This window comes from Herpailurus yagouaroundi, unplaced genomic scaffold (genome assembly GCF_014898765.1).
Source record: "Herpailurus yagouaroundi ecotype Mexico unplaced genomic scaffold, PumYag 222, whole genome shotgun sequence".
In the NCBI taxonomy this organism is placed as follows: Eukaryota; Metazoa; Chordata; class Mammalia; order Carnivora; family Felidae; genus Herpailurus; species Herpailurus yagouaroundi.
Genome location: NW_024412453.1, coordinates 104,381 through 117,050, shown reverse-complemented (window position 1 = coordinate 117,050; position 12,670 = coordinate 104,381). Strand labels below are relative to the sequence as shown.

General features: G+C 51.0%; 1 protein-coding gene across 2 annotated transcripts in view; it reads left to right on the top strand.

Moving 5' to 3' along the window:
* Nucleotides 1-8,904: 8,904 nt before the first annotated feature.
* Nucleotides 8,905-12,670, top strand: part of SLC5A11 (solute carrier family 5 member 11) — a 48,119-nt gene continuing 44,353 nt past the window's right edge. Inside the window, exon 1 of one of the 2 annotated variants that reach the window (XM_040458730.1) lies at nt 8,905-9,179. The gene's annotated coding sequence lies outside the window, so the exon portion shown is untranslated. The remainder of the gene's footprint in view (nt 9,180-12,670) is intronic. The other variant, XM_040458729.1, reaches the window with a different exon arrangement.

The window sequence follows — 12,670 nt, the reverse complement described above, 5'->3', positions numbered from 1 at the left end:
ATGTTTACATTAAAATCCTCAAGGGGTGCCTGGGTGGCTCAGTCAGTTGAGCGTCCGACTTAGGCTCAGGTCATGATCTCGTGGTTTGTGGGTTCTAGTCCCACGTCAGGCTCTGTGCTGACAGCTCGGAGCCTGCTTTGGATTCTCTGTCTTCCTTTCTCTCTGCTCCTCCCCTGTTCACGCTTGCTCTCTCACTCTCTCTCTCTCAAAAGTAAATAAACATTAAAAAAAAAAAATAAAGATTTGGGGGTGCCTGGGTGGCTCAGGTCATGATCTCACAGTTCATGGGTTCGAGCCCTGCATCAGGCTCTGTGCTGGCAGCTCGGAGCCTGGAGCCCGCTTGGATTTTGTGTTTCCCTCTCTCTCTGCCCCTCCCCTGCTCGCACTATGTCTCTCTCTCTCTCTCAAAAATAAACATTAAAAAAATTTTTTTTAATAAAGATTTTTTTTTTTTTAATTCTTAAGTAATATCTGCACCCAACATGAGGCTCGAACTCACAACCCCAAGATCACATGCTCCTCTGCCTGAGGCAGCCAGGAGCCTGCCCTGGAGCTCCCTCTTTTTTTTTTTTAATTTTTTTTTAACGTTTATTTTTGAGACAGAGAGAGACAGAGCATAAATGGGGGAGGGTCAGAGAGAGGGAGACACAGAATCTGAAACAGGCTCCAGGCTCTGAGCTGTCAGCACAGAGCCTGACGCGGGGCTCGAACTCACAGACCGTGAGATCATGACCTGAGCCGAAGTCGGACACTTGACCGACTGAGCCCCCCAGGAACCCCTGGAGCTCCCTCTTAAGCAAGGGAGGCAGAAACCACATAGATCACATCCCCCTCAATCCGCTGGCCGCACCACCGCCTGTGGGGCTGGCCAGTGGCGTCTGGGAAGGAAGAAGGACAGATTTTGCTGGCCAGTCCCCCACCTCAGATAATTATTTTTTTTTTTTTTTTTTTTTGGTAAGTTTATTTATTGTGTGTGAGAAAGAGCAAGCGGGGTAGAGGCAGAGAGAGGCAGGGAAAGAGAATCCCAAGCAGGCTCCGTGCTGTCAGCACAGAGCCCGACGCGGGGCTCAAACTCACGAACCGTGAGACCGTGAATTGAGCCGAAATCAAGAGTTGGACGCTGCACCAACTGAGCCACCCAGGCGCCCCTCAGATCATTCTTTTGACGAAGGGGAGATTGAGGCACAGACAGGTGAGGCAACTTGCTGTAACAGCCAGGACTTAACCAAAGCGGGCAGGCAGAGCCCTGGCATCGGGTCCAGGCCCTACAGCTGGCCCCACACCTGGACTCTCCGGCTCTTCCATGCAGCCCAGGCCCAACAGGTGGCAGTTTTGGCAAAGCTGGCTTCCACGGGGCCCTGTTCCACTCTGATGATCTCCAAGTGCGTAGAAGTGACACTCCAACCTTCAACCTCTCTGTCATGAATGCCACCCTTCTCACCAGATCTTTCAGGATCTGTTAAAGCGTTTAGTGATTAAGCAGCGGCCTCGATGATTCATTAACAACCTACTCCACGCTGACCGGCAAGGTCTACGGAGGTACAAACAACTTTGCCGCGCGGCCCCTCGTGCACAAATGCGCTTTCCAAGGAGGGAACGTGCCTTTCCACACCTTGTTTGCCTTTGGGTTTAAATAGAATATCCACGAGACTTTCGCTAAACGCAGACTCCTGTCAACAATTCTCAAGGACTTTCGGATCTAGGACTTTTTACAAGAACCCCGAAGAGCTCTCATTTATGTGGGTTCTATCGACAGCAATTTATAGAACTAAACATTTAAATGAGGAAGCAACATAGGGGCGCCTGGGTGGCTCAGTCGGTTAGGCGTCCGACTGTGGCTCAGGTCATGATCTCACGGTTTGTGGGTTCCAGCCCCGCGTCGGGCTCTGTGCCGACGGCTCGGAGCCTGGAGCCTGTTTCGGATTCTGTGTCTCCCTCTCTCTCTCTGACCCTCACCCGTTCATGCTCTGTCTCCTTCTGTCTCAAAAATGAATAAACGTTAAAAAAAAAAATTAAAAAAAAAAAGTAACAATAGCAAACCCACTGCATGTTAAATAAATGACACTCTTACGAAAAGTAACCATATTTTCCTGAAAGATTTGGTGAGAAGGGTGGCATTACTCCGCATACTGGCCCAGCTCTTGAATGTCTGGGTTAATAGAAGACGGCTGGATTCTCACACCTGCTCCTGTGTTCAGTCTGTTGTGACAGCTCATGTCACGTGGTCTCTGGAAAACTCCACTGGACATTTGTGAAATGATGAGAGAAAACAAGAAACGTGGCATCTTAGTATTATAAAGACCATTGTAGGTATCGCCTCATTGAGTCTTCCTGACAAAACACCTCGGTACGATTATGACATCCCGTTTTTGCAGAGGAGAGAATATAGATTCAGAGCACCTGAGTCCTGTCTATCAGAACACACAGCGAGGAGCAGAGAAGCCAGAATGAGGACGGGGGTCGGCCTGCCCCCTCATCTCTGGCATCTTAAATCTTAACCGCCCCCCCCCCCCGCCCCCGCCCGCCCCGCTGCTCTCCACCACTGTCCTGCAGCCAAGGCAGACCCCCCACGTTTGTGAGAACCGGGACCTGGGCAACAAACAAAACTGCAAAAGAGAGAGAGAGGCGGAGAGAGAAGAAAAAAAGCGCACCTCTTCCTCACTGGATCCAACATGGAGAGAAAGAAGGCCTGAGATTCTCAGTGACAACCAGGCAGCTCATGGTTAACTATGGGGTTAAGTGTGGGGAGAAGGAAGGAGCCGATGTGCCAGGTCAGGGGCTTCTCTCCAGATGTTGTTTATTCTTCATTTATCCTGCTGCAAAGTGAGCAGTAAAAACATCCCTTTGGAAGAAGAAGTATTGTTGACATGTGGATACCACCCAAAGCAATCTACAGATTCAATGCAACCCTTATCAAAATAGCACCAGCATTCTTCACAGAGCTAGAACAAACAATCCTACAATTTGTATGGAACCAGAAAAGACCCCGCATAGCCAAAACGATCTTGAAAAAGAAAACCAAAGCAGGAGGCATCACAATCCCGGACTTCAAGCTGTACTACAAAGCTGTAATCATCAAGACAGTATGGTACTGGCACAAGAACAGACGCTCAGATCAATGGAACAGAATAGAGAACCCAGAAATGGACCCACAATCAGATGGCCAACTCATCTTTGACAAAGCAGGAAAGAATATCCAATGGAATAAAGACAGTGGTGCTGGGAAAACTGGACAGTGACACGCAGAAGAATGAACCTGGACCACTTTCTTACACCAGACACAAAAATAAACTCAACATGGATGAAAGACCTCAATGTAAGACAGGAAGCCATCAAAATCCTCGAGGAGAAAGCAGGCAAAAACCTTTTTGATCTTGGCCGCAGCAACTTCTTACTCAACACGTGGCCAGAGGCAAGGGAAACAAAAGCAAAAATGAACTACTGGGGCCTCATCAAAACAAAAAGCTTCTGCACAGTGAAGGAAACAATCAGCAAAACTAAAAGGGAACCGACAGAATGGGAGAAGATATTTGCAAACGACATATCAGATAAAGGGTTAGTATCCAAAATCTGTAAAGAACCTATCAAACTCAACACCCACAAAACAAATAATCCAGTGAAGAAATGGGCAAAAGACATGAATAGACACTTCTCCAAAGAAGACACCCAGATGGCCAAACAACACATGAGAAAATGCTCAACATCACTCATCATCAGGGAAATTACAAATCAAAACCACAATGAGATACCACCTTACACCTGTCAGGATGGCTCACATTAACAACTCAGGCAACAACAGATGTTGGCGAGGATGCGGAGAAAGAGGGTCTCTTTTGCATTGTTGGGTGGGAAAACAGAAGAGACTCATAAATATGGAGAACAAAGTCCATATTTGTGGGTTGTGGGAGGGGGGATGGGCTTAATGGGGAAGGGGCACCAAGGAATCTACTCCTGAAATCTTTGTTGCACCAGATGCTAACTAACTTGGATGTAAATTAAAAAATAAATAAACACTTTTTAAAAAAAAAAACATCCTTTTGGACAGGGAGGAAAGTGACTTGCCCCACGTCTCACAGTTACTAAGTAAAAAAAAAAAAAAAAAAAAAAAAAGTGTCTTGTTTTCCTCTTGCTTTTATTTACTTGGTTTTACTTGACGTACCTGGTTTCCTCGGAACCACCCAGGAAAGCTCGCCTACCGCGGCAGGGCTTAGGGTTTGCCTTCTTTCAGTTGGTAGAACAAATAGCAGCATTGACAGGTAAGTGTGCGGTGGGTGAAGGTGGGTTTCTAAAAGGCTGTAGAAAACTTGGGAAGGAATTCCAACCTGGAGGAGCTCAGCCTGGATTCCAGAGTAGGAGGGGGTGTGACATGGGGACACCGAGGGACGCTCTGACCTCGAGTCCGATGTGTGGGTTTTTCCCCACACCACCACGCAGTTCTGCGACACCAGCGGGTGTCCCACACCTCGACACAATTTGGACACTGTTTCCTTGGAGAGGAGGTTAAGGGCTCAGTCCCATGAGACTGCCCCCTCCCCCACTTCACCTGTGTTTCTGACCCACCTGGTATAGATGGGACATGAAGACACCCTCCTCACGTGGGATTAATTTGCTAGAGTGGCTCGAAGAGCTCAGGTGCTAGATCACCTGTATATTATGAAGGGCTCGTAGAGCAAGGCAGTGGGGGAAAGGGTGCAAGCTCCATGCCCTCTCTTTCTTTCTCTCTCTTCCGCAACCCCCGCGTGTTCATCAACCCAAAAGCTTTCCAAACCCTGTCCTTTTTGGGTTTTTATAGAGGCTTCATTACACAGGTGTGACTGATTAATTCGTTGCCATTGGCGATTTATTCAACTTCCGATCCCCCAGAGGTCAGCGGGTGGGACCGACGGCTCCAAACCCTAATCACACCCAGCCCCTACCTTGCTGGGTGGGTCCCAAAGTCACCTCATTAACATGACAAAAGTCACCTTGATCTCTCTCATCAGCTCAAAAAGTTCCAAGGGATTTGGGAGCTTGGTGCCAGAAACAGGCACGGAGACCAAATATAGGTTCTTATAAATCGCTACATCCGCGATTACAAACTACAATTTTTTTAAATGTTTTTATTTTTGAGAGACAGAGAGCCAGCAGGGGAGGGGCGGAGAGAATCGGAAGCAGGCTCCAGGATCTGAGCTGTCAGCACAAAGCCTGATGTGGGGCTTGAACTCATGAACTGCCAGATCATGACCTGAGCCCAAGTCGGATGCTTAACGGACTGAGCCACCCAGTCGTCTCACAAACTACAATGTTTTAACTTTTTTGTTAATATCAAGTTACTTGCCGAACCTTATACATAAAAACCAGGCTTTGGGATTTCTCTTAAAAATCAGGCACTTTGGAAACATTGGGACTTCGTTCTCCAGTGGAAACAGTAGAATGGGACCAGCTGCTGGGAGGTGGTATTTGGGGGGGCGGGGACAACCATCAGAGAAGCACGGGCTGTATTTGCACACTCCTTGTTGGTACATTCTGTCCTATTTTATTAAGAAATTGTTGCAGGATTTTTTACCCCGATACCTGGGATTTGTTGTTTCACTGCTTGGAGGAATGAAGAGGTGGACACAAAATAAAATGAGCAGCAGGAAAAAGTTAATTTGAGTATAAGATCAGAAAGCAAGAGGGGTGCCTGTGTGGCTCCGTCAGTTAAGCGTCCGACTTCGGCTCAGGTCATGATCTCTCAGTTCATGAGTTCAATCCCCACGTCAGGCCCTGTGCTGACAGCTCAGAGCCTGGAGCCTGCTTCAGATTCTGTGTCTCCCTCTCTCTCTGCCCCTCCCCTGTTCGTGCTCTGTCTCTCTCCCTCTCGAGAATAAACATTAAAAAAGAAAAGAAAAGACCAGAAAGTAAGAGTAGTATGAAAGCTCTCTTTCCAGAGAGGGGGCATTGGGAAGTGAATGCCCATGACCATTTCGGTGGTATGAGGGGCGGTCTATGGCCATAGGGTTCCTTGAGTTCTACATTTTATGGTGTACTTATTTTTAGTCAGGTCTTTTGTCAATTTCCTAAGGGGCAGTAGGCGGTGTCTGTTACATTTGTAAAGAGAAACTTAATGCGGGAGGGAGTTTGCACAGAGGTTAGACCTTCCCAGGAGACCTGTTTTAAAACTTGTGTTTTTCCCCACCTAGAGACCTTCTAGCCCTTAGCCTCTCCCTTTCTGCCTCCTGCATCCAATCAAATGTACAGATTCCTGCCCCCCCAACGTAAATGTCATATTTATTACAGTATTTATATATATCTTTATTATTTATAAACTGTATAAAACTGTACTATTTCTTTTTTATTTAAAAAAAAATTTTAAGTCTATTTGAGAGAGGCAGAGACAGCACAAGTGGGGGAGGGACAGAGAAAGAGGGAGACAGAATCCCAAGCAGGCCCCACAGTCAGCACAGAGCCCGATGTGGGGCTCGAACTCATGAAACCGGGAGATCATGACCGGAGCCGAAACCAAGAGTCAGACACTTAACCGACTGAACCACCCAGGCGCCCCATCTTTTTTTATTCTTAATTTATTTATTTTTGACCTTATTTAAGTTTGACCTCAAACATTCTCATTGATTAAGTTACCTCCAGCTGATCTCTTAACTCAGGCAAAAGGCCGGAGGGCAAAGCATCCCCTAATGGGAACCAAAACTACCCCCTCAGGCAAGAAGGACAGCCCGGAGCCAGCAAGACTCCACCCGCGATAGTCCCCAGGACGGTGACGCCCTGACCTTTACAGCCCACCTGCCTGGGTCCACTGACCTTTGTCCCACATTTCCTTATATAAACCTGCAGGTATTTTCAGCACTTTGGAGAAAGTTTCTCTGCCTTTGGATTTTGTCAGAGGCCTGCGGCCGTCCCTGCTCGGCTCGGAGCCCCCCCGCCCCCCGCCCCCCGCTCCCCCATCCCCTGCACCGAGCCAGGCTGTCGCACCCCTGCGCCCCGGCCCCGGGTTCGGAAGGTACGTACCTATCTATTCCTTCGCGTCTGGCTCGGCCTCCGAGGTTCAGCCGCGGCGGCGCCTGTCGGCAGCTTGTTGCTACGGAAAAGTAGCGTGGTTTTCCACGGAGCGTGACGGCACCCGCTTGTCCCCGTCCCCGCGGTGCGTCCTGGGGCAGCGGTGAGCCAGACCTCGGTGTACAAGTCTTCGTGGCGTCTGTTTTCATCCCTAGAGAAATACCCCGAGCGTGCAATTGCTGGGCCGCGGAGCTGGGAGGGGTATGTTCACTTTAGAAGAAACTTCTGAAAACCTCTTGCACGTGGTCGTGCTGTTCTCAGGGGGTAGCCAGCGGGCCACGCCCGGCTTTTACAGATTAACAGCCCTGAGACTTACTTCTCACTTACTTATTTTCTGAGACCTTATTTAAAAAAAATTTTTTTTTGTGAGAGAGAGAGAGCTCCCGTCCCGGGGGGGGGGGGCGGGGGTGGGGGGGGGGGGGGGCAGGGGACTAGAGAATCTCAAGCAGCGTGGAGCCTGCCTTGGGGGTCCACCCCACCACTCTGGGAGCATCAGTGGCTCAGTCGGTCCACCGTCCCACTCTTGATTTCGGCTCAGGCTATGAATCCAGACAGTCATGAGACTTTACACAAAATTCTGGCCTTTTCAGTTTTCTAGAACAATCGGAAGGTCTGGCACCTTTGGGCCTGTGTTCCTCCTCACGTGACAGCTGAGCCAGGACTGCCCCCTTTAGCAGGGACACATGCTCTCCAGTGGGCCGCAGCCCCACCTGGCCAGCCTCCTCGCTCTGACCCCGGAACCTGCCTGCTGTGCCCCCACCCTGCCCCCCGCTCTTGTAGGGCTCTGGGTTCCCATCCTAGGTCTGCCGCTCACCTCTCGGTGACCTTGGGCAAGTTACTGGCCTCTCTCTTTCCTCATCAGTAAAAGGGAGATAATCAGGCTCCGTCTCAGAGTTGTTGGAAAGACCACGTGAGCGAAGACGGGGAGAGAGAGCACTTAGAACGAACCTGATGCATCTTCATTATCGCTGTCCTTTCTGAATTATGCTGCAAGGTGGGGGTGCCGCATACCCAGGGCCCAGCAGGGTCTGGCGAAGGAAGAAGGTGGGTTGGAGGTAGGGGTCTGTGGTGACACAAGTTGGCCACGACGCTACTCCAGCCAGTGGCTGTCATGTGGCACTGTGGGCCTGGTGTGGCCACAACTTCATAATGGGTTTGTTTTTTTTTTTAATGTTTATTTTTGAGAGAGACAGAGTGCAAGCAGGGCAGGGGCAGAGAGGGGGGGAGACACAGAATCCGAAGCAGGCTCCAAGTCAGCCACTTAACCCACTGAGCCCCCCAGATCTTCAGAATGTTCTACGAAAGTGGGAGATCCGTCTGGTTTAAAGTCTCATGCTTTGTAAATGCTAGTGTCTATTTCAAAACTTGTTTGAATGCTCTGAACATCCAGTGGAAGCGTTGCGCTGTCCTCCATTGCCTGTCCCGGTGCCGCGGGCCCCTCGGGCCGTGGCTTGGTCGTTCCCCATAGCTCCCCTGGGCTCCAGACGCTTGTCTTTGCGCTGCCTTGGCCCGGAGAGCACCCGGCAAAAGGGGCCGAACAAAGGGTGGTCACTGTTACTGCTGCTGCAGTGATGGGGCCGTGGCTGCAAGTGCCCTCCTGGGATTTTTCCGCTGTCCCCTGCCTCCCCCCTCATCCCCACCCCCCCAGTCCCCACATCTCTCCTCCCCCCTTCCCCCAGCTCGTCCCAAGCCCGCCTGTCCCCAGCGTGGAGGCGGGCCAGTGGAGGAGTGGGTGAGTGAAGCAGGACAGTTCGGGGCTCCTGCCACTCCCCCACCCCTCCCTGCCACTCTCCTACCCCTCCCTGCCATGGGCACCCTACCAGGTGGAGGCTGTGTGGGCGGAGCTCAGGGATTACCCTCCTCCCCACTGGGGCCTGCACAGAGTTCAGGGGTTCAGGGCTGGGCCCACCGTCTCGTGCCTGGGGATATCATTCTCTTCCTCACCCCTGCCTGTAGTGGGGCTGGAATTTGGAGTTTGACCTGCAAGGAGGCTCTCAGCTGTAGGCGGTGCAGGAGAGGGCGGCCGCTGTCCTCTGGCTAGGAGGGGGGAGGAGCCGGCGGGGGGGTGGGGCCCTTCTCCACAACCTCCTTCTGCCTCAGAAGCCACGGGCAGGCCCCAGGGCAGGTGAGCCCTGCATCAGAGGAAGGTAAGGTTCCTTGCTGGCACCTTGCCCAACCTGGTGCCCATTCTCCATACTGGGGACGTTGGTCTGGGGAAGGGAGGCCTTGGTGGCCGAGAGGACTCCCGCTGTGAGCCGGGGGTGGGGGCATAGCTCCTCTCTACCGGGCACATGGAGTGTATGTTGTTGGGGGGGTGGGTACAGCCCAGTGGCACCAGGCTTGGTCCCCGTTCGTCCACTTCCCAAGATCGGAGTTGGTGGATCATTTCACTTCACTGAGCCTCAGGTTTCTTACCTGTTAAATGGGAATGTAAACCCAAGCCCAGCCCAGCCTGCAGGCGTGCTATCTCCCAAGGACCCAAAGAGATAATGCGGGTGGAAATATCTTTGTAAACCCCTGGAAGGCCGGGGGGATGGGCTGCTGCCTGCCCGGCTGCTATTTACAAGGCAAATCTGAGTTTCACTGCAATGTGCTGGCACATGCACTGGCCTCCTCCTCCTGGGCCTGGTCAGTCCCTGCGGAGGACACAGCCACCCTGATTCACAGAGAGAGACAGACAGCCATCCGGAAGCACGCCCAGGTTTGCACTGATAGTGAGAGGCAAAGCTGAGACTCCGCTCCCACAGCCATGAGCTCACCCACATCATCTGGTTTTCCGACAGTGGGTGTTCTGCTGGATGATTCTGGAGAAGCGCAAGGGAGAGGTGCCCTTCCGAAGTCCTTAGGGATAGGACTTGGGGGAGGAGGGGTCATAATGTGCCAGGGTATATAGCAAAAGCTCTGGAAATCCCATGGTTTTGTTTGTTTTTTTGTTTTTAAAAAAAATTTTTTAAATGTTTGTTTATTATTGAGAGACAGCATGAGCATGGGAGGGGGAGAGAGAGAGGGGGACACAGAATCCAAAGCAGGCTCCAGGCTCTGAGCCGTCAGCACAGAGCCCGATGCGGGGCTGGAACTCATAATCCGCGAGATCATGACCTGAGCCGAAGTTGGATGCCCAACCGACTGAGCCACCCAGGCTCCCCTTTTGTTTTTTTTTTTTTTTGTTTTTTTTTTTACTGGAAATCCCATGTGTGCTACCCAGATGTCTATTGAGTGCCAGCTTCGGAATAGTGTGAGCAAGACAGACATGGTCCCTGCTTTCCAAGAGCTTACAGTAGCGGGGACGGCCAATGATGACTCATACCAACCCGACATCTTGTTTGACTCAACAGTGAGGAAAAGTCACCTTTGTTATGACGGCAAATAACTTAAGGACCCGATTTAGGCTGAGGCGGGGAGAGAGCTCCTCTGGGCTTGTGATGGTAGGATAACATCTGAAGCCCGGATAGGAGCTGGTCAAGCTGAGGCTGGAGAGAGGGAAGAGCATTCCAGGCAGAGGGAACAGAATGGCGAAGACTCTGAGGCCAGAGTAGTGCTCAAGGACTGGTGAGAGATGAGGCTAGTGATGTCCTGATCTGACTTATGGTCAACGATCCCTGTGGCTTCCACCCGAGGGGTGGGTTGGAAGGGGACGAGGCGAGAGGTCCTCGTCCTAGTGCTGGCTTGGGATGGATGGACGCCTGGAAGTAAAGGGAAAATGGATGGATTCAGCCGTGCTTGGGAGGTGGAAGGGAATGAATTAGGGACCAATAGATTCCGGGAGTTGAGAAGGAGACCCTCTAAGTGCTTCGACAGTGTGTGGCCCTGGCAATGGCCCTCGTAGCCATCTCGCTTGGGCACAGGGCCCCCCACACATCTCAGGTGCCCACAGACCCTTGGACGGGTGAGTGAATGAATGGACGCATGACTTAAGGCTCTTGGGCGTCTGCAAGCGGCAGGTTGTTCAAAGTGGCCGCTGAGCGTCGTGGCGGGTCCTGGCTTCCAACAGCGTGCTCCCCAAATTGGACGTGTTTTTTTTTTTTTTTTTTTAACATTTATTCATTTTTGAGACAGAGAGAGACAGAGCATGAACGGGGGAGGGTCAGAGAGAGGGAGACGCAGAATCCGAAACAGGCTCCAGGCTCTGAGCTGTCAGCACAGAGCCCGACGCGGGGCTCGAACTCACGGACCGCGAGATCATGACCTGAGCCAAAGTCGGCCGCTTAACCAACTGAGCCACCCAGGTGCCCCTGGACGTGTTCTGTTTGAGGAATCACGAGACAAGGTCATCCCCGAAGGTCCCCACCCCTGGCATTTTCCCTGCCAGGCAGTGGTTACAGACTTAGGCGGTAAGCCTGGGTTGCACCTGGGTTCAGTCATTTACCAGCAGTGTGACTTTGGGCCCGGTGCCACTGCTTTATTTTTCTCCCGTGTTCAATGGGGTTAATCAGAGACCTGACCTCTCGGGTGTTGTGGATTTAAAATGAGATTCACACACGTAGGTGGCCAGGATCCACTTGACCACAAAGTCCAGGCTCTTTTTTTTTTTTTCTCTAACAAGGACAAGGATACACCAAGTATTCTAGACTTAATCATGTTATATAATGGACTTGTTTAAAGTTTTTAACAAGCCTGTGACATAGGTCTTGGTATTACCCCCATTTTATAGATGGGGAAACTGAGCCTCAGAGAAGTTGTTTGCCCAAGATCACGGAGCTAATAAGAGGCAGAGCCAGGATTTGAATCAGTTCATGCAGTGCAAGTATCTTTATACTGGATCAGGGCAGCTCTTTCCCAGAGAGCTTTGGTCTATAATTAAGTCTTGCAGGAAAATAGTTGTTGTCTGTTGTCAGAGCAGGGCCCCTCCCTAGTTTCTGTCTGTCTGTCTCTTTTATTTCCTGTCCCCAATAATGTGGTTTGACAAATGTACCTGCGTCCTGGCAAAATACGTCAAACTATTTTGTGTCTTGCATGTGTTTAATATATGCAGATGATGTTATGCTGTAAATCTTGTTCTGTTTGTTTCTGTTTCTTTTGTGATGAAATGTTTCAAGACACATAAGTTATAAAGAATCATGTAGGGGCGGCCTGGGTGTCTCAGTCAGTTGAGCGTCCTGGGCTGAGCGACTCTGGGTTTCGGCTCAGGTCATGATCTTATGGTTTGTGAGTTCGAGCCCTGCACTAGGCTCTGTGCTGACAGCGCGGAGCCTGCTTGAGATTCTCTCTTTCTCTGTCTCTCTCTCTCTCTCTCTCTCTCTGCCCCTCCCCTGCTCATCCCCTCTCTCTCTCTCTCTCTCAAAAAAAGAATAATGTAAATCTGACCCCCGGCAGTGGACGCACACAGGGGAACCAGCCTAAGAAACCTAGGGCCCCCACCCCACCTGTGGACGCATTTCCCGGTCTTTTCTTCGCACTGGGGTGTGGAAAATTTCCACATCTGCTGTGGCAAATTATGTAACCGGCTAAAAGGAAAAGGGTAGGCTGCCATCCCTGGGTGCTGGGCTTCCTTTGTTCTCCAGTCCATCGGTGACTGCTAGGGCAGGGTGTTCTTACAAACAAAGCTGTTGTTACAAGGACAGCTTTGTCCGCACTCCCGCTAACCCTGCCCTCCCATACAGAGAGGGTCCCTCCCAGGAGGTGAACCCGTACCCCACCC